The following is a 24,973-nucleotide window of genomic DNA, read 5'->3' on the forward strand; positions in this document are numbered from 1 at the left end:
AAAGAATACTGTTGCCTGGGTTGGGACAATGAAGGTGAGGGTCACTGGGAATCTATACTGGATAAGCCAATAATATTTTGCTTTAATGATTTTGGAATGTCTTGTAGCACATGAAGAAAAGAACACTAAGAATTTCTGTGTGTGCATGCACATACACAAACACACACATAGGTTAAACCATAGAATTTTTGACTAGTTCAATTTTTAACTTGAACAGAATCTGGATTCTGAGTAGGTGAGAGATGTGGCCTTTGTAGGAAGGAAAAATCACTCAACATGTGTGTCTTTTTATAGGTTGTTAGATAATTGGCTGCAAGGAAGGATCCAAGTGGTATATCTGGAGATGTTGGGGTATACAAAGTACCTGAGGATTCCAATATACCACAAACTACAGGGTATGTGGTACAGGTAAGTATTGGTGATTTCGCTTTTTTAAGTTTCCCCTGTTTCTGTATGTGCAAGAGACTGGGCTTATAGTTTTGCATGCTTCCAATTGAAGATGCTCAGTACCAACTTTATTTATACCACCTTTACATAATCTCCTTTAAGATTGAGGTAGGAGTCAAAAGGAGAGGCAGAAAGAACCTGGAATATAGACTTTTAGGCAGTAGTATCAATTCTAGATTTTATATCATTTCCAAAACCATCTACTGTTGTCTTTTCGGCTCTTCATTCACCTCTCTTCTTCTCCTAAAGGATGACTTTAGCAGCTCCTCATAGAAAGCATTTTGTATATGTCTAGAAGTTATCATAATTATGTGTGCTCCATCTGAGTATGCAAATAGCTTCCCTCAGGCTCTAAAACTGTCTGTGTAGAATTTCTGAAATCCTTAGAGTTGAAACTTTACAATAACTAGAACTTTCCTTTGGTTTTATTTTACTTATTTATTTTTTTAGTTGTTGATGAATCTTTATTTTATTTATTTATACGTGGTACTGAGAGTCGAACCCCATGTCTCACACATGCTAGGCGAGCACTTTACACTGAGCCACAACCACAGCCCTGGTTTTATTATTTTCATATTTTAAGTTACACACACAGAAGTGATGGTCTTAGAAAAACTCAGTGTTTCTCAATGAAATCACATTTGCCTTCAGGATGATGTTGCGATGGACACACTATCGGTGAGAGAAAACTTATGGTTCTCAGCAGCTCTTCAGCTTCCAACAACTATGACAAAACAGGAAAAGAAGGAGAGGATCAACAACATCATTAAAGAGTTAGGTCTGGAGGAAGTGGCAGATTCCAAGGTAATGTGTAAAATCTGAAAGAGTCATAACCAGGAAAGAGGAGCTCAGAAGTTTCCTAATGTGTATGGTGTCAAAACTAGCTGCTTTCTGTAGTGATGAGAAAGGTAACTAGTTACATAGTATGAAGAGGGAAATATGTGGGGAACAATCTTACCTGTGGTCTATTCCTGAAGAAGGAGTAGATCTATGTGGAGAGAGCCCCTCACATGGCTGTTTTTATGGTCCTCCCACCCCCATTGTTCAAGACACAGGTTGTTTGATGTCTTTGCACTGATTTTTCTTGTTCTTCTTTTTCCTCTTATAGCTGCTCTTCTCCAACTCTTCCTCTAGGAAATATTGTTGCATGTTTTTTGAGGTATACTTCTGGATTTCATAAATGAAAAGAATCCAAGTATTCTTTTTTTAATTGTTTTTTAGTTATATGTAACACTGGATTCATTTTGACATAATTAGAGAATATAATTTGTTGTGGTTCATTCCCAGGTACTTCCCTTTTATTCCCCTCACTCCTTCCTATTCCTCTACTCTGCTGATCTATTTACTTACAGTATTTTTAACATTATTTCTTGTGTGTGTGTGTGTGTGTGTGTGTGTGTGTGTATATATATATATATATATATATATATATATATATTTATTTATTTATGTACATAAAAATGTTTGGTCAGATTCATTCCATTGCCTTTCCTTATCTAATTTTCCCTCCCTTCACTTCATTCCACTTTGTTGATTCCACTGAATTTTTCTATATTTTTATCCCCTCACCCTTTATTCTGAATTAGCTTCCACATATTAGAGAAAATAATCAACCCTTGTCTTTTTGGGGGTTGGCTTGTTTCACTTAGTACGACATTGATATTCTCCAGCTCCATTCATTTACTGGCAAATGCCACAAAGTTGTTCTCTTTATAGCTGAGAAATACTCCATTATATATATACTATTTTTTCTTTACCCATTAATTGTTAAAGGGTATTAGTGATTTCCAGGTATTAGCAATTTTGCCTTTTAGGTTTCCCCTGTTTCTGTCTGGGCAAGAGCCTGGGCTTATAGTTTCATTCCATAACTTGGCTATTGTGAACCATACTGCTATAAACATTGCTGTGCATCACAGTAATATGCAGATTTTAATTTTTTATATATAACAAAGGGTGAGATAGCTGGTATATGGTGGTTCTATTCTTAGTTTGTTTGAGAAATCTCCATACTCCAGAGTGGTTGAACTAATTTGGAGTTCCACCAACAATGTATGAGCACACCTTTTTCCCCATATCATTGCCAGCATTTATTGTTATGTTTATTCTTGATAATCATCTTTCTGACTAGAATGAGATGAAATCTCCGTGTAATTTTAATATGCATTTCCCTAATTGCTACAGATATTGAACATTTTTTTTGTGTATTATTTCTTTTGAGAAGTGTCTATTTAATTTTTTTGCCCATTTAATGGTTGATTCGTTTGTTTATTTGGTGTTTTTGGGGGGATTATTTGTATTTTCTGGAAATTAATGCCCTATCTGAGAAGTAGGTAAGAAATGTTTTCTCCCTTTCTGAGGCTCTCTTTTCAAATTCTTAGTTCTTTGCTGTGCAGAAACTTTTAAATCTAATGCCATCCCACTTATTGATGTTGAGTTTATTTCTTGTGCTCTAGGAGTCTTAATAAGAAAGAGGTTTCCTGTGCCATTTGTTGGAGTGTTGGGCCAACATTTTGTTCTATCAAGTGAAGGGTTTCTAATCTAACATCTAGGTCTTTGATCCACTTTGAATTGAGATCTGTGCAGGGCAAGAGGTAGGATCTAAATTTAATTCTACTCCTTATGAACTTCCAGTCTTCTTGGTTCCACTTGTTGAAGAGATTGTATTTTTTCCACTATATGTTTATGGCATCTTTTTCTAGTATGGGGTAACTGTATTTCTGTGGCTTTGTCTGTATCTCTCCTATTCTGTTGGTCTTTATATCTGATTTTGTTGGAAGCCATGTATAAATTATGATAAATTTTGTGTTTGTTTGAGCCAGCATAAGGCAGGGAAGCTGCTTTTCTGGGAACTCCTGGGTGAAATTCCTTGATTGGAGAAAGCCCAGATCATGCTGGTGCCCTGCCTTAGCTCACAGGCATAGGATCAAACACAGCCCTCAGGAGGTGGGCATAACCAACTAAGCATTAAACAACCTGTTTTCCCCCACACTTATCCTGTTTTTCCTGATGAAATTATTTACTATGCCCTTTGGTCTTTACCGCTATACATAAAGTAAGCACAGGTTTTCCTCTTTATTAGGATAAGACCCCATCAGGTATGTTCCACCCATCACCCATCTTACCTCTTGTTTTTATTTCTTTAATATTACTTTCCTAGCTTTTATTTCCAGCTAGTACACACCTCTCATAGTTACCCACTCCCTCCCCATGCAGTTTGTGAGTGAGATGTTTTGGTGCATGTAACATGCTGTTTTTGTTACTATAGCTCTGAAGTATTATTTAATGTCCAATATGGTGATACCTCGTGCTTTGCTTTTCTCTCTCAGGATTTCATGGGCTATTCTGTGTCTCTTATTTTTCCAAATGAATTTCATAACTGTCTTTTATAATTCTTTGAAGAGTGTCAGTGAAATTTTGATGAGAATTGCAGTGAATCTGAACAGTGCTTTTGGTAGAATGGCCATTTTTGACAATATTAGTTTTGATTACCCAAGAACATGGAAGGTCTTTCCATTTTCTTTTTTTTTTTTTGACATATCATACCTTTGAATCAAATGGGGTATAACTTCTCATTTTTCTGAGATCTTCTTCAACTTCTTTCTTTAGTGTTCTGTAGTTTTCATTGTAGAGGTTCTTTTGTCTCTTTTTTTCAGATTGATTTTTGAAGCTATTGTGAATGGGTTGTTTTCCTAATTGCATTTTTAGCCAATTTATCATTGGATTATAGGAATATGGTTAATTCACGGATGCTGATTTGTGTCCTGCTATTTTGCTGAATTCACATATGAACTCTTGAAGTCTTCTGCTAGAGTTATTTGGGTCTTCTAAATAAAGGATTATGACATCATTAAACAGAGATAATTTGAGCTCTTCTTTCATATTTGCATGTCTTCAATTTCCTTTTCTTGCCTGATTGCTCTGGTTTGAATTTCAAGGTCTATGTTAAATAGGAGTGGGAAAAGAGGGCATGTTTTGTTCCTGTTTATAGAGGAAATGCTTTCAGATTCTCTTCATTTAATATAATGTTGGCCTTACGTTGCTCACATATAAATACAGATAGAAAAAATTTATCTCAACATTATAAAAGGTATATGTCAATATCTTTAAGATTTTATAGAAAATTTTTGAATTTGCAATTTTATTGGTTTCTGCTCCCACTTTAATTATGTCCTATCGTCTAATGATTTGGGCATTGGTTTGTTGGTTCTTGTTTTCCTCGGGGCTTGAGATGTAATTTTAGATATTTATTTGTTACCTTTCCATTCTGTTAATGTATTAGCTCAATGCTATGAACATTTCCTTTTAGAGCTGTCTTCATATTGTCACAGAGAACTTGATATATTTTATCACTCTTCTCATTGACTTCTCAAATTTTTAATTTTTCCCCCAAGGTATTCTTCTATCCATTCATCTTCAAAAGTGTATTATTTTATCTGCTGGTGTTAGAGTGGTTTCTGCTTTTTACCTTATTGTTGATTTCCAATTCATTCTGTTGTGTTATTGTAGAATTCAAAATATTATCTCTATCTTATTGTATTTGCAAACATTTGGTTTGTGACTGAAAAGGTGGTCTGTTTCAGAAAATTTCCCATGTGCTCTAGTGAGGAAAGTGAATTCAGTCATTGATGGATTAAAATATTCTGTTGATGTCTTGTAGGTTCATGTATTAATGGTATTTTTTAGTTCTCTACAGAACTAGAATCTTTACTTATCTTATGTTTGGTTGATCTATCCAGTGTTGAAAGAGGAAATTTAAAGTCACTCAGTGTCATTGTATTGTGGTCAATTTGATTCTTAATATTGCTAAGGGTTTCTTTCATGTATGTAGATGCTCTGTTGTTTGAGGCATTGATCTTTTCAATCATTATCTTGTTGATATATATTCCTTTAGTAGTATGAAGTAACTTTCTTTGTCTTTTCTGATTAATTTTGTCTTAACATCTACTTTATCTGATATTGGAATAATTATGGTTGATTGTTCATGGTTATATTTTAATGATATATCTTTTCCCATTCTTTTACCTTATGTCTATGGATATATTTACCTCTGAGGTGAGTCTCTTGCAGACAACTATTGTTGGGTCTTGTTCTTTAATGTAGTCTGCCAATCTGTCATTTGATTGAAGATTTTAGACTATTTACATTCAATGTTGTTATTGAGAGATGGTTTATAATTCTAAACATTTGATCTATTTCTAATGTTTAAAGCAGACTTGTTTTCCTTTAATTGACTTTGATTTCAGGGACTTCATTCCTATGTTTCTTTTCATTTTCACTCTTCATTTGTTCTTTATGGAAAATTTCATTGAATATGTCTTACAATGCAGGCTTACTAGTTATGAATTCTTTTGTTTCTGTTTTTCATGAAATATTTTTATTTCATCTTTAATTCTGAATCTTAATTATGCTGAGTATAGAAATTCTTTGTTGATACCATTTTCTTTCAGAACCTTGTTTATAGTACTCCAAAATCTTCTGGATTTTCGATTCCGACTTGAGAAATCAGTTGGAATCTGTTTTGATTTAGTTCTAAATGTGACCAGCCCTTTTTTATTGTAGCTTTTACAATTCTATCCTTACTCTATATGCTAGGCATTTTCATTATAATGTTTCTTAGTGTGAATCTATTGTGATTTTGTATACATGGATTCCTATATGTTTCTTTGATTTGAATTTCTCTCTCATTCCTAAGGGTTGGAAAATTTTCTAATATCACTTTATTTAAAAAATTGTGCATGCCTTTAGCTTATATTTCAGAGCCTTATTCTAGCCCAATAGATACTAAATTTGGTGTTTTAGTGATCTTATATTTTTTGAGTTTTCTATTCATTCTTAACATCTTTTCTTTATGCAATCTTTATTCTAGATTATATGTTTTGTTTTCAAGACCTAAAGATTTATCTTCAAAGTGATATAATCAATTCATGTTGCTTTCCATTGAGCTTTTAGTTTGGTTTCTGAGTCTTTAACTTCCAAGATACCTATTTGGTTCCCTTTTAGACTTCCTTTATTTTTATTGAAGTAATCTTTCACTTTCTGTATTTTTTCTCTGATTTCAATTTTATAACTTTTTAGGTTATATAATATTTTATCTTTTAACTTTCCATTATTTTTTCTGACATTTTCTCTATGGTAGTGTCTATGGAGTCAGTCATTGAAATATTAGGGAGGGACTTTGGGATGATTTTTTTTCTTGATTTTTTTTCATAGCAATTCTATGCCTGCACATCTCTTGGTATAGTTCTCACTTCTTTTTTAAGAGAATTACTACTTATGAGTTTTTTTTTTTTCTTAAGAGCCCTGGGATAATTTCCTATTCAGATGCTAAATTTTGTCAATGTGTGACCTCTGCTGATCCTAATATCAGCACCAGTTTCAAGGATGCCACTGAATCCTATTTACTATAACTACTCCAGAGCCAAGGCTTGTATTATTCAACCTTATAAGAAAGAAAAACTTGTTGCTATTTTTCTCCACAGTTTCCCAAATACATATGTAAACCTTTAAAAGTGTTCTGGAATAGCTCCAATAATAGTTTTTAAATTTAGTACAATTACTGTAATCATAAATGAGGGATTGGTGGGGAATTGGGGAATGTAGGCCCTAAATGATTGGAAAAGAGAAAAATTAAGAGATAGAGAAAAGATAATTTGCACTAAGGTACAAAGGTAAAATTGATGGATAGTGGATATGTGAGGTAGTAGCAGATAATGCAAGAGAATGAATCAGGGGTAAGAGGAACAAGTATAAACTAGAGATATGAAAACAAATATAAGAAGATTTATTCTTATAATACTTTAAACCATTAGATAAAATACATTCAAATGGATTGAAGGGACAATGTTGGCTATTGGGGTTAAAACACTCATTCATGCTAAAGAGTTATGTAAATGATCATAGTTGATGTTAGAGTTATTCATAGTAAACCATGCCAAGATGAAGGAAAATCTTGTTAAATTTTGGTTGGGATATCAATGGGGCTTGGACAGGTAGCAGATAAACATCATTTTTTTTCCTGTGGATCTCTCCTGAGTTACAATGGCACAGGAGACACTTTTTACCCCCTTTGGTTGTTGTTGTTGTTGAGAGATTGGGGCTGCTTTTCAAAATGATTTTATCTTTCCAGGGAGACAGTTTCTTTTACTTAGTTCCAAGCAGGCACTTTAGTGTGTTGCTTTCTTGGATTTCCAGGGGAAATGTATAAAGGTAATTGTTGGCTTCTTAGAATCATATAATCTCATTGATTTAAGTAATTTTTTCAGCTCTTTATGATATTTTAACATAAAAAATGTAGACAAATAGTCTGGTTACCTAAATGATATGATGGATAACCTAACACTGAATTACTGTCTCTATAGAGTACTACTATTCCCTTCAATGGTCATTTGTATCCCTTTTCTCCCACAATAACCTAAGGAAATGAGCACATATCTTACCTTACTGATACCATTATAAAACAAATGGAACAAGGTCTCTATATTATGAGCTGTTACATGTTTATATTTATTAATATGTCCCTAATTGTTCCCAAAAGCCTTTTTCTCTGCTTATAATAATTGTATAAAATAATATATTTCATTGTGCCATACTCATATATTTATATAATACTTTGATCAGGTACCCAAATGTCTTTTAAAGATCAGTTCTTTATAGAAACCATTCAAGGATTGTGTGTTTTCTACTTCCTACCTCCCCTAAATCTTCTTTATCCCCTCCCCACACATTTACTGGCTGCAAATATTGTGCCATTCACCTTGTGAAATATCCCCTGTTCTGGATTTTTCTGAAAAGATGAGTGAGCAATTCTGAGGTAAGTTACATATAGAAAAAATCATTTGGGGGAAAATATGAAATTTAAAGGATGCTAATATAGTATGTTGGAAATTATATGCTCCTGGCTCCAAGATGACTATCTTCTTTTCAGTCCAGTTGGGATATTTTGTAGATGTGGTGTGTCTGTATGGGATGTTCAGAACACACTAAAAGATCATTGTAAGTAGTTTTTTTTTCTTTTCCTTTTTTTTTGTTTTATTGTTTTGTTTGTTGTTGTTGTTGTTTTTGTTGTTGTTTTTGTTGTTGTTTTTTTTTTTTTTTTGGTACCAAGCGTGCTTAAACACTGAGGCACATTTCAGCCCCTTTTTATATTTTATTTAGAGATTGGTTCTCGCTAAGTAGCTTAGGGCCTCATTAAGTTGCTAAGGCTGGCTTTGTCCTTGAGAACATCATTCCTGAGCCTCCCTAGCCACTAGGATTACAGGCATACTACACTGTGCCAGGCTCTCCTTTATTAAATATATTTCCCTACATCATAGTTTTCTTTTTGGTTTGGTTTGATTTTTTAGTGTTTTAACTTACTCTCTTAAAATATTTGACTGTCAAGGCATGCTCAGGACTATTAAAAGAATGAGATTCAAATCAGGTGACTGCTCTGCATTGAGGCTTAGCTTACACATGGGGTTAGAGAAAAACTTTTTTCCCCCAGATGTCATTTATTTCCTGTCCAGAATGATGAGGAATATGAAGTAAAATGACTCTAACAGGAATGGTACTGATTAATTCACCAAATAGCAGTGACCATGGAAATTCTTGAACAAGATAATAATTCGTGTTTTAGGTGGAATCTAAAGGAGAATGAAAAAAGACTAGTATAGGAATGAAGCTGATCCTTGATCCTCTCATCTTGTTCCTGGATGAACCCACAACTGGCTTAGATGGGAGAACAGCTAATGATGTCTTTACACTTCTAAAAAGGTAAAAACTATGGCAACATTTTATTTCATTCATTTACTCTTTGATCACTTCTATTTTACTGGTATTTCTGGTGCAGGAGATTTAGAAGTTTTTTTTTTAAATGTTTCTTCTTAATTATCAGGATACAGTCAATAAACAAGAAGCGGTTCAAGAAAGATGAAGCAAGAATATAGGAAAGGAAGGCTAAGGTGAAGGCAGGGAGCTTTCTAATTAGAAGGATCAGAAAAGGCCTCAATCATGTGACACATACGCTGGGAGAGAATGAGTGAGATGTGCTATAATTCAGAAGAGAGTTCGGGTTAGAAAAGGCAGCCAAGTGCCTCTGAAGCACAGCATGTCTGATGTGTGGGGAAAACTAGCAAGTCCAGAGGGACAGACCCAGAGACTATGAGGAGTGACGTTTGGTGAACTGTCACAATACCACAAACTGGAGGCTTAAACACAAAAATTAATTTTCTCATGACTCTGAAGGCAGAAATTTGAAAAATTGTATGTTGTGGGTTGTTTCTTCATTGGCCTCTCATTGGCTGCAGATGGTCACCTTCTCCCTTTGTATGTCTGTGTCTTAATCAACTCCTAACTGGACATAGTCAGATGAGAACCATCAATACCTCATTTAAATTTTAAAAGACCTCTTTGAAAGCACTGTGTTCAATGTGGCCACATTCAGAGGCCCCGGGGGATAGGGCTTCAATATCTGAGTTTGAGGAGGACCCAGTTTAGCCCTTCACAGGTGGATTAGGATGTTAAGTGGAGTTGGGCTGGTGGCAGAGGTCATGTAAGAAGTATGGCTTTTCCTGTCACTAGAGGAAATGGGGAGGTTTTTGAGAGTTTTGGAGCATAGCAATGGCTGTGGAAAGACTGCAGTTAGGCAAGGATGAGGGAAGATCCAATGAAGGAGCTGATGAAAGATGATGAAGCTTCGACAAAGATGGTCCTGGTGAGCAGAGGGTGGATTCTAGATCTGTTTTCAAGGGAACCAACAGGATCAGCTCAGGATTTCCACCTGTCATGGGAGGATTGAGACAATGACTGCTGACATTTGAGGCTTCAAAAAGTGGAAGAATGAAATTAGACAAATGCATTTCTTTTTATAAAGAAAGAAAAATGTGAATGGATGTTTATAGAAAATTTTTCAATAGTTGAGATTTAGACATCATCTTTAAAAATATAGTAACATATTTCAAACTGAAAGAAAATATCCAAGAATAATACAAATGAAATTCTACTTTTCTCGCCTGTATTTCCCTCTGTTACATTTCACTGTATCTGTAGCCCCTCCTTTCCTCTCTGCTACTTCCCATGTAGTTTCTTCTGCCATCATGCCTTTCATCCCAAATACTTCCTACCAAAATTCCAATCCAAGAGAACACACCATCATCTTAAATTCCCAGTCAATAAGCCTTTCTTTGCCAGGATCCAATCATGGCTACTCAAATCTGTTGCTAGGATACAATCAGAGATACTGTGACTGTTTCCTGTCTGTCAATATCTCTCCAGAAATACACTTTTCCTGTCTTCTTACAATCTAGAGCAATTCATGGTGTGACCCCCTGCAGGGTCCATCCCAGTGAGTGTTGCATGATGCTCAAGAATGAAAGGATGCTGAGTACTCAGTGCAACACACCTGAGAATGCAACCTGCACAGGTAATGTCAGCCTTTATCATCTAATTGTGGTACACATATATGTATACATAGATATTTACTAAAAAAATATGTGCACGAACAGAGATCTATAACTATTGCTGTTTTGTTATTGTATATACATTGAAAATCCCATGAATTCATAATAATATTTCTGACTCCAAACTAACACCTCTGTCTTACTTTTAGTCTTTGCTATTTTCATGTTTCTGACTTCAGACAGGGAGAGTTTAGGCTCCCATTATCTCATACTATTTGCTTACTTGCTTACTGATGTAATTTATTTGTTTATTGGAACCAGTCTCCAAGAAGTTCCAGTCTCTTCCTTTACCATCTCTAGAAACTCCTCTGCCTCATTGTTTTAAGGTGTCAATCACACTATCTTCAAGGCTTCCCCTCTCTGTCACAACCTTGCTTCCTCTGATCTCATAACCCTATGAGCAAGTCTCTATGCTAGAAGAGAGGAAACAGCAAGAAAGGAAGATATTTATGAGTTAGACATCACAAATTTAAAATGCCATTTGCACATATAAGTGATGATGCCCAGTCATGGCTCTGGAGTTCAGGCCCCAATACAGAACCCATGTATGATATTTAGATTCATAGAAATTTTCTTTGTGGTTTGCTCTGCTTAGCACACAGGCATCTTTCCTAATGCAGAGAGCTCTGATCAGTCCTTCCCAAACACTGCTGTGCAAGTTAATCACCAGGGGTCTGGTTGAAATGCAGATCCTGTTTCTATAGGTCTCAGGAAGGGTTAAAAATTTTTCACAGGAGATTTGAAGAATTACTGACACTAATGCTTGTAGTCCTCAGAGCACACTTTGAGTGTCAGAGCTCTCAGGAACCACGTGTCCATCTTCCAGTCCTTTCCCAGCTCCTATTGCCTGTTGACTGAATTCCCATCTTTTTCTGAAGTGCTCCCCATAGGCCTGTTTTGCCATCTCTCTTACTTATCTTCTTCACCCAAAACAACACCAACACAAGCAAACACATAAACACTGCCTGTCGTGTTACATGGAACTGCTTCTTACAATTTTGAGAGTAGACTTGTTCACTTTGTTCACCTTGTTCTTTTACTGTATCTCTTTTCTTAGCTCACCATCACTGGGATTTTGGATATTCTACCTATATCACCTTCAGACAGGTTATCACTCTCCTTTTTTTTTTTTACAAGGAGCCAGATTAAAATTATAGATCTTACTTCCTGTTTCTCCATGAGGCAGAACCTCCTTGCATACAATAGATTTATGAGGTGCTTATCAAATTATTAAATTGAAGTGGTTCTTTTCTTGAAATACTTTTTAAAAATTGGGAAAGTGATGATGTTGGCCTTTGTTTCTTCTAACCTTAAGTAATAACTCCTATAAAGGGCAGTTTAGAACTGTTTCTACCATAAAATCTGACCAGAGCTCAGATCCCAACAGGGCCCCTGAGTAACTGTGAGGGCTTAGCCAGTTACTTAACATTTAGACCTTATCTGTAAAAAGAAGGAAATACTAGTATCATAACAGCCTTACTATAAAAATAAAGATTTATCTCTGAAACATTTAATTAAGTGCTATATGGCATTCTAAGTGCTAAATAATATTAATGTATTATCAAGGTAGGATGAAAACCAATTACTAAAGATTCAGCATAATTAAATGATCAATGAAAATTGGTTATATGACCATCTTTTTAATACTTAATCATTAACTAGTTCTTTTTTTCATGTATTCACTAAAATTTGTATTAAAAGGATTAAATTACCAAGACATTGACCAACATGAGACAGGACAATGACTTATAAGAATTAAAATTTGAACAATCTACACATAATGAAGATGGAATATAACAATATACATTTTTTTCTCTTTATTTGTAGAGTTTTCCATACTGTACTATTTGTAGTCTCACAGGTCATTAACTAGTTTTTGAAAGTGGGTGTACTCAAGAGATTATGTGAGATACTTGGCAATAACATGGATTCCCTATTTCAACAATCAGAGATTGTGTACCAACTTCACTGAATTCACTGTCTCGTTAGACTCTAGGAAAATGCACTTTCTCTCAATCTCTATAGACAATTCTAGACTGCTGATGCACCAAACTTTAAGAATATTTTGTCTTTTAATAAAAGCATTGAATTTTATTTTTGTCAACTACCAAGTATGTAATGAGTTGAGATTACAAGTTTGTAAAAGAAAATCAAGTTGAACTGAGAGAAAAAGCTCTACTGGCAGAAGTAAGTATTTTACCAAGAAGTGCAAGGTCCAGATGTTTAATGATTTATTATTTCCCTTTTTCACTTAGGATTTCTCAGCAGGGGAGAACAATTATATTTACCACCCATCAGCCTTTCTATTCCATCTTTAAGCTGTTTGACAGTCTTACCATATTGGCCTCAGGGGAACTAATGTATCATGGTCCTGCCCAGAAGGCTTTGTAGTACTTCCAATCAGCAGGTGCGATTAACCTTTTAATGCACTAGATTCTTCATACACAGACTTCTGGAAGAGCAGAGGTGTCCAGAGGAGTGCTACAGGAATGTTCCTTGATCTTACATAGAATTAACTGGGGTGACTACACTGTAAAACATCTTTGGTCAGTTCAGCACCAGAACTTTTTTTATTATGCATCACTTGCTTATTGTTCACATCTCTCTTCTTCTCCTCTCGAGTTTGAATATGCATGGTGTGTGTGCTTTTGTGTGTGTGTGTGTGTGTGTGTGTGTGTGAATTTCTCATGGGCCTTTATCTGTTCTCCTTCCCAGTTATGGTGACCTTCCCTGAAAGGTCAATAATTAGAATGTTGGACTCACAGCTAGTTATTCTGTCAGTTGAAGATTTTGAAAAGTTTCAAAACATTGCCTTTTTTCAATTTGTTCTAATTAGTTGTACATGACAGCAGAATTGCATTTCAAATCATTGTACATGAATGGAGCAAAACTTTTCATTTCTCGGGCTGGACATGATGCAGATTCAAAGTCTTCATTCAATCATACATGTACCTAGGGTAATAATATCTGACTCATTCCATCATCCTTCCTATTTCCCCACACACCCTTCTTTCATTTCCCACTACCCAATCCAAAGTGCTTCCATTCTTCCCTAGCCCCCACCCCTTTATGGATCACCATCTACATCTCAGAGAAAACATTTGGAGTTTGTTTTTTTGGGAATGACTTATTTTACTCAGCATGATATTCTCCAACTCCATCCATTTACTGGAAAATACAATGATTTCATTCTTTAAGTCTGAGTAATACTTTATTGTGTATATATACCAAATTTTCTATATTCATTAATCTGCTGAAAGGCTACTGAATTGGTTCCATAGTTATGCTACTGTGAATTGAGCTGCTACAAACATTGATGTGGCTGTGTCACTGTAGTATGCTTATTTTAAGTACTTTAGGTAAAAAACAAAGAGTGCAAGAATTGGGTTAAATGGTGGTTCCATTCCAAGTTTTCTAAGGAATTTCCATACTTATTTCCAGCATGTTCCACTAGTTTTAAATATATGAGTACACCTTTTCCCCCCACATCCTCACCAACACTTATTGTTGTTTGTATTCTTGATAACTGCCATTCTGGCTGGAGTGAAATAAAATCTTAGAGTTGCTTTGACTTGCATTTCTCTAATTGCTAGAGATCTTGAACATTTTTTTTTCATATATTTGTTGACTTTATTTTTTTCTCCAAAGTGTCTGTTCAGTTCCTTAGTCCATGTATTGTTTGGGTTATTTGCCAAAATATTGTCTTTTAGATCATGTAACAGATTGTGTTTCCCAGTAGTTCTCCTGATACATGGTCTTGTTCTGCCTTTGTGAGGGTTCATGGAGATACTGCTGCATTTTCTAGTAACATTAGATTGAAGATTTATGTCTTGAATGGTATAAGTGACCATTACTCAATAGAAAGGCTGGTCCTGAATCAGACTTAATGGGCCAAAATTTCTGGAATGCCTTGTTCTCTTTAGTTCAGATTGAATACTATGATTTCTTTAACAACTTATCTATCTGCTTAAATTTTGAGCTTTTTGGATATGATTGTAGATGCTTCCCCAAGACCCCAAATAAAGTTGTAAATAGTCATTCTTTTTTTAATTTCTTATATACATCACAATAGAGGAGTGCATTACATTCATATTTTTGCATTACAATTCTTAATACACCTTTATACCACAATTTATCATATCTCTGTTTGTATATAAGGTATGTTGACACCAAACTCACATCTTCATACATAAATTTTGTATAATGATGACCGTCCACTTCCACTATCCTTGCTATTCCCATTTTTCCTTCCTTTCCCTCCCACCCCTATTCCCTATCTAGAGGTAATTTTCCACTCATGCCCTCTCTCCCTACCCCACTTTGAGTCATCCCCCTTATATCAGAGAAAACATTTGACATTTGTTTTTTGGGGATTGGCTAACTTCACTTAGCATAATTTTCTCTAATGCCATCCATTTCCCTGAAAATGTCATGATCTTATTCTTTTTTAGTGCAGAGTAAAATTCCATTGTATATAAATGCTACATTTTTTTAATCCATTCATCCACTGAAGGACATCTAGGTTGGCTCCTCAGTTTAGCTATTGTGAATCATGCTGCTATACACATTGATGTGGCTGTGTCTCTGTAGTATGCTGTTTTTAGGTCCTTTGGGTATAGTCTGAGAAGAGGAATAGCTGGGTCAAATGGTCATTCCATTCCCAGCTTTCCAAGGAATTTCCATATTGGCTGCACTAATTTGCAGTCCCAACAGCAGTGTATGAGTGTAACTTTTTCCCCAAACACTCAACAACACTTGTTGTTTGTTTTCATAATGGCTGCCATTCTTACTGGAGTGAGATGATATCATAGAGTAGTTTTGATTTGCATTTCTCTGATTGCTAGAGATGGTGAGCATTTTTTCGGATATTCGTTGATTGATTGTATCTCATCTTCTGAGAAGTGTCTGTTCAGGTCCTGGGCCCATTTGTTGATTGGATTATTTGTTTTTTTTTTTGGTTCTTATTTTGTTAAGCTCTTTATATACATTAGAGATTAAAGCTCTATCTGATGTGTGAGGGGTAAAAATTTATTCCGAGGATGTAGACTCTCTGTTCACCTTATTTCTTTTGCTGAAAAGAAACTTTTTAGTTTGAATCCATCCTATTTGTTCATTCTTGGTTTTAATTCTTGTGCTATAGGAGTCTTATTAAGGAAGGTGGGGTCTAAACCAACTTGATGTATATTAGGGCCTACTTTTTCTTCTATTAGAAACAGAGTCTCTGGACTAATTCCTAGGTCCTTGATCCATTTTGAGTTAACTTTTGTGCATGGTGAGAGATAAAGATTCAGTTTCATTGTGTTGCATATGGATTTCCAGTTTTCCCAGCATCATTTGTTGAAGATGCTATCCTTTCTCCAGTGCATGCTTTTGGAACCTTTGTCTAATATAAGATAGTTGTAATTTTGTGGGTTAGTCTCTGTGTCCTTTAATCTGTACCATTGGTCTATGAGCTGAGCCTGTTTTGGTGCCAGTACCATGCTGTTTTTTTTTTACTGTTGTTCTGTAGTATAGTTTAAGGTCTGATATAGAAATACTACCTGTTTCACTCTTCCAGTTAAGAATTTCTTTAGCTATTCTGGGTCTCTTATTTTTCCAGATGAATTTTATGATTGCTTCTTCCATTTCTATAAGGAATATTATTGGGATTTTGATCAGAATTGCATTGAATCTGTATAGTGCTTTTGGTCATATGATCATTTTAATAACATTAACTCTGCCTATCCATGAGCAAGGTAGCTCTATCTTCTAAGGTCTTCTTCTATTTCTCTCATTAGGGTTCTGTAGTTTTCATTGTATAGATCTTTCTCCTCTTTTGTTGATTCCCAATAACTTTTTTTTGAGGATATTGTGAATAGGGTAGTTTTCCTCAATTCATTTTCAGAGGATTTGTCACTGATATACAGGAATACCTTTCATTTATGGGTCTTGATTTTATATCCTGCCACTTTGCTGAATTCATTTACTAGTTCTAGAAGTTTCCTGGTGGAGTTTTTTGGGGGTCTTCTATGTATAGAATCATATCATCAACAATTAGTGCTACTTTGAGTTCTTATTTTCCTATAGTTATTCATTTAATTTATTTCATCTGGTAATTGCTCTCGCCAGTGTTTCAAGAACTATGTGGAATAGAAGTGATGAGAGAGGGCATTCCTGTCTTGTTCCAGATTTTAGATGGAACGACTTTAGTTTTTCTCCATTTAGAATGATGTTGGCTTGAGACTTAGTATAGATAGCCTTTACAATGTTGAGATAACTTCCTGTTATCCCTAGTTTTTCTAGAGTTTTGAACATAAAGGCATGCTGTATTTTGTCAAATGCTTTTTCTGCATCTATCAAGATGATAATATGGTTCTTATCTTTAAGTCTATTGATGTGATGAATTACATTTATGGATTTCTGTATGTTGAATCATCCTTGCACCCCTGAGATGAATCCCACTTGATCATGGTGCACGATCTTTTTGATATGTTTTTTTCTCTGATTTTCCAGAATTTTATTGAGGATTTTTGCATCTATGTTCATTAGAGATATTGGTCTGAAGATTTTTTTCTTTGAGGTATCTTTGTCTGGTTTTGGAATCAGGGTGATACTGGCCTTGTAGAATAAATTTGGAAGTACTACCTCTTTTTCTATTTTCTGAAATAGACTGAAGAGTATTGGTATTAGTTCTTCTTTAAAAGTCTTGTGAAACTTGGCTTTATATCCATCTGGACCTGAGCTTTTCTTGGTTGGCAATATTTTTATGGCTTCTTCTATTTCCTCACTTGATATTGGTGTGTTTATGTTGTGTGTATCTTTCTGACGCAATCTGGGCAGATCACATGACTTTAGAAATTTATCGATGCCTTCACTATCTTCTATTTTTTTAGAGTATAATGTTTTGGAATAATTTCTTATTATCTTCTGTATTTCTGTAGTGTCTGTTGTGATATTGCCTTTTTCATCATATATGCTCGTAATTTGGGTTCTCTCTCTTCTTCTCTTCATTAGCATGGCTAAGAATCTGTCAATCTTATTTATTTTTTCAAAGAACCAACTTTTAGTTTTGTCAATTTTTTCAATTGTTCCTTTTGTTTTGATTTCATTGATTTCAGCTTTAATTTTAATTATTTCTTGCCTACTACTGCATTTGGTGGTGCTGGTTTGTTCTTTTTCTAGGGCTTTGAGGTATAGTGTGAGATCATTTATTTGTTGGCTTTTTCTTCTTTTAAGGAATGAACTCCATGCAATGAATTTTACTCTTAGTACTGATTTCATAGTGTCCCAGAGATTTTCATATGTTGTGTCTGTGTTCTCATTTACTATTAAGAATTTTTTAATTTCCTCCTTGATGTCTTCTGTAATACATTGATCACTCAGTAGCATATTGTTCATTCTCCATGTGATGTAGAGAATCCTTATTTTATCGTTGATTTACAATTTCATTCCATTATGATCAGATAAAATGAATAGTAGTATCTCTTCTCCTTTGTATTTGCTAAGAGTTACCTTGTGGCATAATATATGGTCTATTTTTGAGAAGAATCAATGTGTTGCTGAAAAGAAAGTGTATCTGCTCGATGTTGGATGATATATTCTATATATGTCAATTAAGTCTAAGTTATTAATTGTGTTTTTGAGTTCTATAGTTTCTTTATTTAACTTTTGTTTGGAAGATCTGTCCAGTGGTGAGACAGAGGTGTTAAAATCACCCATGATTATTGTGTTGTGCTCTATTTGTCTCTTGAACTTGAGAAGAGTTTGTTTGATGAACATAGCTGCACCATGGCTTGGGGCATATATATTAATAATTGTTATGTCTTCTTGTTGTATGGCACCCTTGAGCAGAATGTAGTGTCCTTCTTTTCCCTTTTGATTAACTTTGTCTTAAAATCTTCTTTATTTGATGTGAGTATGGTTTCCCCTGCTTGCTTCTGAGATCCATGTGAGCGATATGATTTCTCCCAACCTTCCACCTTCAGTCTGTATATGTATTTTCCTATCAAATGAGTCTCCCGTAGGCAGAATATTGTTGGATCTTATTAAATCCATTCTACTAGCCTATGTCTTTTGAATGGTGAGTTTAAGCCATTAACATTTAGGGTTACTATTGAGATATGGTTTGTATTTCCAGCCATATTTGTTTATTTTTGTTATTTAACTTGACTTGATTTTCCCCTTTTTTTAGGAGAGAGAGAGAGAGAGAGAGAGAGAGAGAGAGAGAATTTTTTTTAGTATTTATTTTTTTAGTTTTTTCGGTAGACACAACATCTTTGTTTGAATATGGTGCTTAGGATTGAATCCAGGCTGCATGCATGCCAGGCGAGCGCACTACCACTTGAGCCATATCCCAGCCCCTTGATTTTCCTCTTTGGTAAGTTTTTCCTTTACTGTACTACCTCCCACTGTTGGTTTTCATTGTTATTTTTTATTTCCTCTTCATGAAATGTTTTGCCAAGGATGTTTTGAAGCTCTGGTTTTCTAGCTGCAAGTTCTTTTAATTTTTGTTTATTGTGGAAGGTTTTTATTTCATCTTCAAACTTGAAAAGTAATTTTGCTGGATACAAGATTCTTGTTTGGAACCCATTATCTATCAGCCTTCGAAATATGTTGTTCCAGGATCCGCTAGCTATCAGGGTCTGTGTTGAAAGATCAGCCATTAATCTAATTGGTTTACCCCTATATGTAATCTGCTTCCTTTCTCTTGTGGCTTTTAAAATTTTCTCCTTTTTCTGTGTGTTGGGCATTTTCATTATAATGTGTCTTGGTGTGGATCTTTTGTGATTTTTTACATTTGGCTTCCTGTAGGCTGATAGGATTTGGATTTCTGTTTCATTCTTCAATTCTGGAAAGTTTTCTAATATTATTTCATTGAACAGATTGCTCATTCCTTTGGTTTGGACCTCAATACTATCCCAATAACTCTTAAATTTGGTCCTTTTATGCTATCCCATATTTTTTAGATATTCTGCTCATGGCTTCTTATCTGTCTCCTTGTGCTGTCTATGTTCTTTTCGAGATGATATACTTTGTCTTCGTTGTCTGATGTCCTATCTTCTAAGTGGTCTACTCTGCTGGTGATATTCTTATTTGAGTTTTTAATGTGGTTTATAATTTCTTTTATTCCTAAGATTTCTGTTTTTTTGTTTGTTTGTTTTCTTATGACCTCTATCTTCCTGTAGAGTTGATCTTTTGCTTGTTGGATTTGTTTATGTGATTCATTGTTGAAGTCATCTTTCATTATCTGCATTTGTTGTCTAATGTCTTCCCTGAGACTGCAGAACATCTGCTGTATGTATCCTGAAATGTTTATCTGACATTTTTTTTGCTGTAGATGTTACCTCTTCAATGTTGTATTGTCTTGCATTGTTTGTGATCCTTTCTTTCCTTATCGTTTCATGTTGCTCATGTTTCTTACAGCTCTGTTAGACTGTTATGTTAATGTTTTTTCCCCTATAGATTTATATTGCTCTGGTATAGTTCCGAAACCTCTCTTCTGAGGGGAAAGACAATGTTAACAGTTCCCAATATCCACAATATATTATCTATGGCAAATTTTCATTATTAATATGTTTAAAGTTAGTCTCTATGTCTAGAGATGTTGGCTTCAATTATTATTTAAAGTATAGTCATTAGTTTCATAAAAGGCATATCATTTCTGGTAGCATATAGAGAACAGAGGGTCAGGTGTAGGATGTTATATTAAGGGGGAAGGGTGTGAGGGTATGGGGTTAATCTAACTTAGCAACTTTGGAGGAGAACTCTAATAAATAGACATGGGGTAATTTACGAAAGAATGTATAAATTCAAACTCCTATATATATTTAGAAAATTACCCGAAGTATAAATAGTAAAAGTTAGGAGGTTGAAAGTGGGATAGAGGGAGGAAGAGAAAAAAAATAAATAGAAAGAAAGAAAAGATAAAGAGAGAGGGAGAAAGTAAATAATGAAAAAAGAAGGGGAGGGGGACATATGCAATGTCTCTATATTATATTATTCTGGTGATTCAGTTCATGCAAAGTTCTTGGTTTCACATATGTTGGGGTTTGTGAGGACTAAAAAGGGAAGGGTAGAGTTGAATGGATGAGAAGAGAGAGAAAGAAAAAAAAACTCTCAGAATTTTGTTTTCTTTTCTTCCAGTAGGTGGCATTGTCTCTTGCAAGCCTCAGTCTCTGAATTCAGGGTGGTGGAGGTAGCCAGTGTGAGAGGGCTTGAGCTTCTACCTGAATCCTCCCTGCTCTTAATCTGTCTGAGTTGGAAACCAGATGCCTATACAGTTGCAGTTCCGTGTTGATAGCTATGCCCTCTAAAACATTGTGAGAAAAAAGTTTGAGTCATCACAGCTGGAGGTGGGGGAGTTAGAAACCAGGTACCTGATTATCCACAGAACAGCGCTGGTAGCCACACCCACCAATAGATGTCAAGTATGGTTCTCCAAGATGGATTCCATCTGTTTTCTGCATTGGGTGTTTGGTGAGGTGGGGGATGCTGGGGTGACCTTGTGCTGTGGCCAGAGCTCATTCTGGTGACTGCAGCAAAGACTCTGCATTCTGCACCACTGTGCAGGTTCAGGTCCACCTCTAATAATCATTCTTTCTTATTTTTTTTTATTGAATATCTGTCACTTAAAAAGCAGGAAAAAAAAAACATAAAACACATGTGAGTCTGGGGAGTCCAGGGAAGGTGAACTAAAGAGCCACAGCTCAAATTCCATTAAAATCCCAATAACATTCTTCATAGAAGTAGAAAAAGCAATCACAAAATTCATTTGAAAAAATAAGGAAACCAGAATAGCCAAAGCAATTCTTAGCAAGAGAAGTGAAGAGGAGGCATCACAATATCAGAACTTACATTATACGTCAAAGACATAGTAACAAAAATGGCATGATATTGGCACCAAACAGACATGTAGAGCAATGGTACAGTCTAGAAGACACAGAGACAAACCCACATAAATACAGTTATCTCTTATTAGACAAAGGCACCAAAAATATACATTGAAGAAAAATAACTCCCTCAACAAATGGTGCTGTGAAAACTGGAAATCCATATGTTGCAAAAATAAATTAACCCCCTATCTCTCACCCAGCACAAAACTCAACTCAAAGAGGATCAAGGACTTAGGCTCTAAAACAAAGACTATGCACCAAATAAAAGAAAAAATCAGGCCCAAATCTCTACAATGTCAGCATAGGAAATGACTTCATTTATGAGATTCCTAAAGCGTAGAAAGTAAATTTAAGAGCCAATAAATGAAATGAAATCTAACTAAAAAGCTTTTTCACAGTAAAGGAGAGAATGAATAATGTGAAGAGAGACTCTAAAGAATGGGAAAAAAATCTTTACCACATGCAACTCAGAGCAACTAAACTTCAGGATATACAAAGAACTCAAAAATCTTAAACACCAAAACACAAAAAAACCTAATCAATAAATGGGCATAGGAACTAAATAGACACTTTACAGAAGAAGAAATACAATCAGTCAATAAATATATGAAAAAAAATGTTCAACAGCTCTAGCAATTGGAGAAATGCAAATCAAAGCTGCCCTATAATTTTATCTCATATCAGTCAAAATGGCAATTTTCAAGAACACCAACAAGAATAAATGTTGGTGAGGTTGTGGGGAAAAAGGTACACTCATATATTTCTGGTGGGACTACAAATTGGTGCATGGTGCTGGAAAACAGTATAGAGATTCCTTAGAAAACTTGGAATGAAACCACCATTTGATGCAGTTATCCTACTTCTTGACTTATACCCAAAGGACTTAAAAATCAGCCTATTACAGTGACACAGCCACATCAATGTTTGTAGCAGCTCCATTCGCAGTAGCTAAACTATGAAACCAACCTAGATGCCCTTCAACAGCTTGGTGGATAAAGAAAATGTTGTATATATACACAGTGGGGTATTATTTAGCCTTAGAGAAGAATGAAATTATGGCATTTGCCAGTAAATGGAATAAATGCTAAGCCAAATAACTCAAACTCAAAGAAGCAAAGATCAGATATTTTCTCTGATATGCAGATACTAATTCACAATAAGGGATTAGGTGCTTAGGAAGAATAGAGATATTTTGGATTAGACAGAGGGGAGTGAAGAAAGGGAAGGGGTACTGGGTATGAAGGATAATAGAATGAATTGGGCATTAGCCCTATTTACATATCTTATTACATGCCTGATACAACTCTACATCATGTACAACCAGAAGAATGAGAAGGTATACTCCATGTATTTGATGTGTCAAAATGAATTCTACTGTCATGTAAAACTAAATAGAAGGAATAAAAATAATCAGAGGTCAGACCAAGTTAAGATGCTTCTGTCACAGAAAGTTGAGGTAAGATGTCACTTGTGCTGTGCTGGTCACATTCTCTTGATAATGCTGCTCTCGAGATTTGTTGTCTATTTGCAATTATGACAGCTTGGGAGGTGTTCATTTGAATCTCTGAATTTAGTAGGTTGCAAAGCAATCTGCTGACTGCCTGCTGACATTCCAGCATTCTGTAGGTGAATTCAGAGAGCACAGTGCTCCCAGAAATTTAATATCTTTTTTGGAAGCTACATTTACATTTTTGAAGAAGTACTGATAAGCAACAGAGCATACTGATACCTGCTTGGGTTTTGAAGACTCATGAGAGAAAAAGAATAATGTAAAATGTTCTGAAAAGTCCAAAAATGGTTTGGAATGTTTTTGTTTGTTTGTTTGTTTTGCCTGGGACACAGATAGTTGTCTAAATGTTGTGTGATTGAATAAAGAAGAGGAAAGGATAAATTAGTGAGGGCAGAAAAGAGCAGAAAGATGAGGAAAAAGTTGTTCAGTCTGTCTTCCCTACCCTCATATCCAATGTCCTCTGCATGTGAGTCTTCTTTACTTTCCAAGACTACCAGCTTGAGTTCTTTGGGTGTCTTATTTTGTAGGTTTTCCCTGTAAATTCTATAATAATCCTGCAGAATTGTTTCTGGATATTACCGATGGTGTAATAAAAAGGGATTCAGAAAATTATGAAGGTATGTAAACCTTTCAAATTAACATAATTCTTCCCAATTAATTTGGCTGAGTTTTAGCAATGTGGTGACTTATTAAAACATGACTTTGTGAATTTACATGTTATTGTAATGAACATATAGACTTTGTTGAAACTGAGTGCTGTGTGTATTTTTATTTAATTTATGAATGAACATCTGAATTATTTTTTGTACTCAAGCTTTAATTCTAAAGCTTGAGTACGAAAGCTTTTTGTGGGAGTTGTTACACAAATAAGAGGTCTCAGAAAAACTTGTGAAATCAGTAGTAATCTGTTGATAATGAGTTAGTAATTTGTGGCCTATTATCCACTTTTATTCCGAAGCTTACAAGACTGAAATGCATTCAATGACAGATGATTCAGATATAAAAGAATTATCTATTAATTTTTCCAAGTCCACTTTCTACAATAACACAAAAACTGAATTGGAAGAACGCTCAAAGGATGAGAAGAAAATATGCTTAATCAGGAAAGAGATTCCCTATGTCACTTCCTTCAGCCATCAGCTCATTGGCCTCATCAGGCGTTCATTCCAAAAATTTATGGGTAATCCCCAGTACTGGGCACCTTTGGTAAGTGACATGTTTTCCCAATTATGCTATGAAATACCAATGTGGGAGCAATTTGTTTCTAATATGGACTTATGCAGGATTCTTTTATCTTCTACTCACCCTTCCATTTATTTGTCATTCCCACTCAGTTAGAATTTGGAAACAGCCAATCAATTCAGTGTATTGTCTTGGATATGAATTGTCCCCCAAAGGTTCATGGTTGAAGGCTGATCTCTATTGAGCAATGTTGAGATGTGGGGCTCTTTGGAAGTGGCTATATCATTTGACATCATCAAAAGATTAATGTATTGATGAATTTACAATTTGATGACATTATTGGGAGATGATGTAAACTATACCACTCAGGGCCTAGTGGGAGGAAGTAGGTCACTGTTGCATGCCATGGAAGGATGTATCTTGTCCCTGACCCCTACCTTGCTCTGTTTCCTGGCTGCTATGAGGTGAACAGCTTTCCTCCTCCATATCCACATGCTATGATGTTCTGCTTCACCTTATTCCCCCCG

At 35.1% G+C, this 24,973-nt stretch overlaps 1 long non-coding RNA gene across 1 annotated transcript; it reads right to left on the reverse strand.

Moving 5' to 3' along the window:
- Positions 1–978: 978 nt before the first annotated feature.
- On the reverse strand, positions 979–24,973 carry LOC144366791 (uncharacterized). The gene is made up of 2 exons (XR_013425930.1): positions 21,239–24,973; positions 979–1,171 (listed from the first exon to the last, which is right to left on the reverse strand). It is a non-coding gene; the product is annotated as an uncharacterized LOC144366791 (long non-coding RNA).

This window comes from Ictidomys tridecemlineatus, chromosome 9, assembly GCF_052094955.1.
Source record: "Ictidomys tridecemlineatus isolate mIctTri1 chromosome 9, mIctTri1.hap1, whole genome shotgun sequence".
In the NCBI taxonomy this organism is placed as follows: domain Eukaryota; kingdom Metazoa; phylum Chordata; class Mammalia; order Rodentia; family Sciuridae; genus Ictidomys; species Ictidomys tridecemlineatus.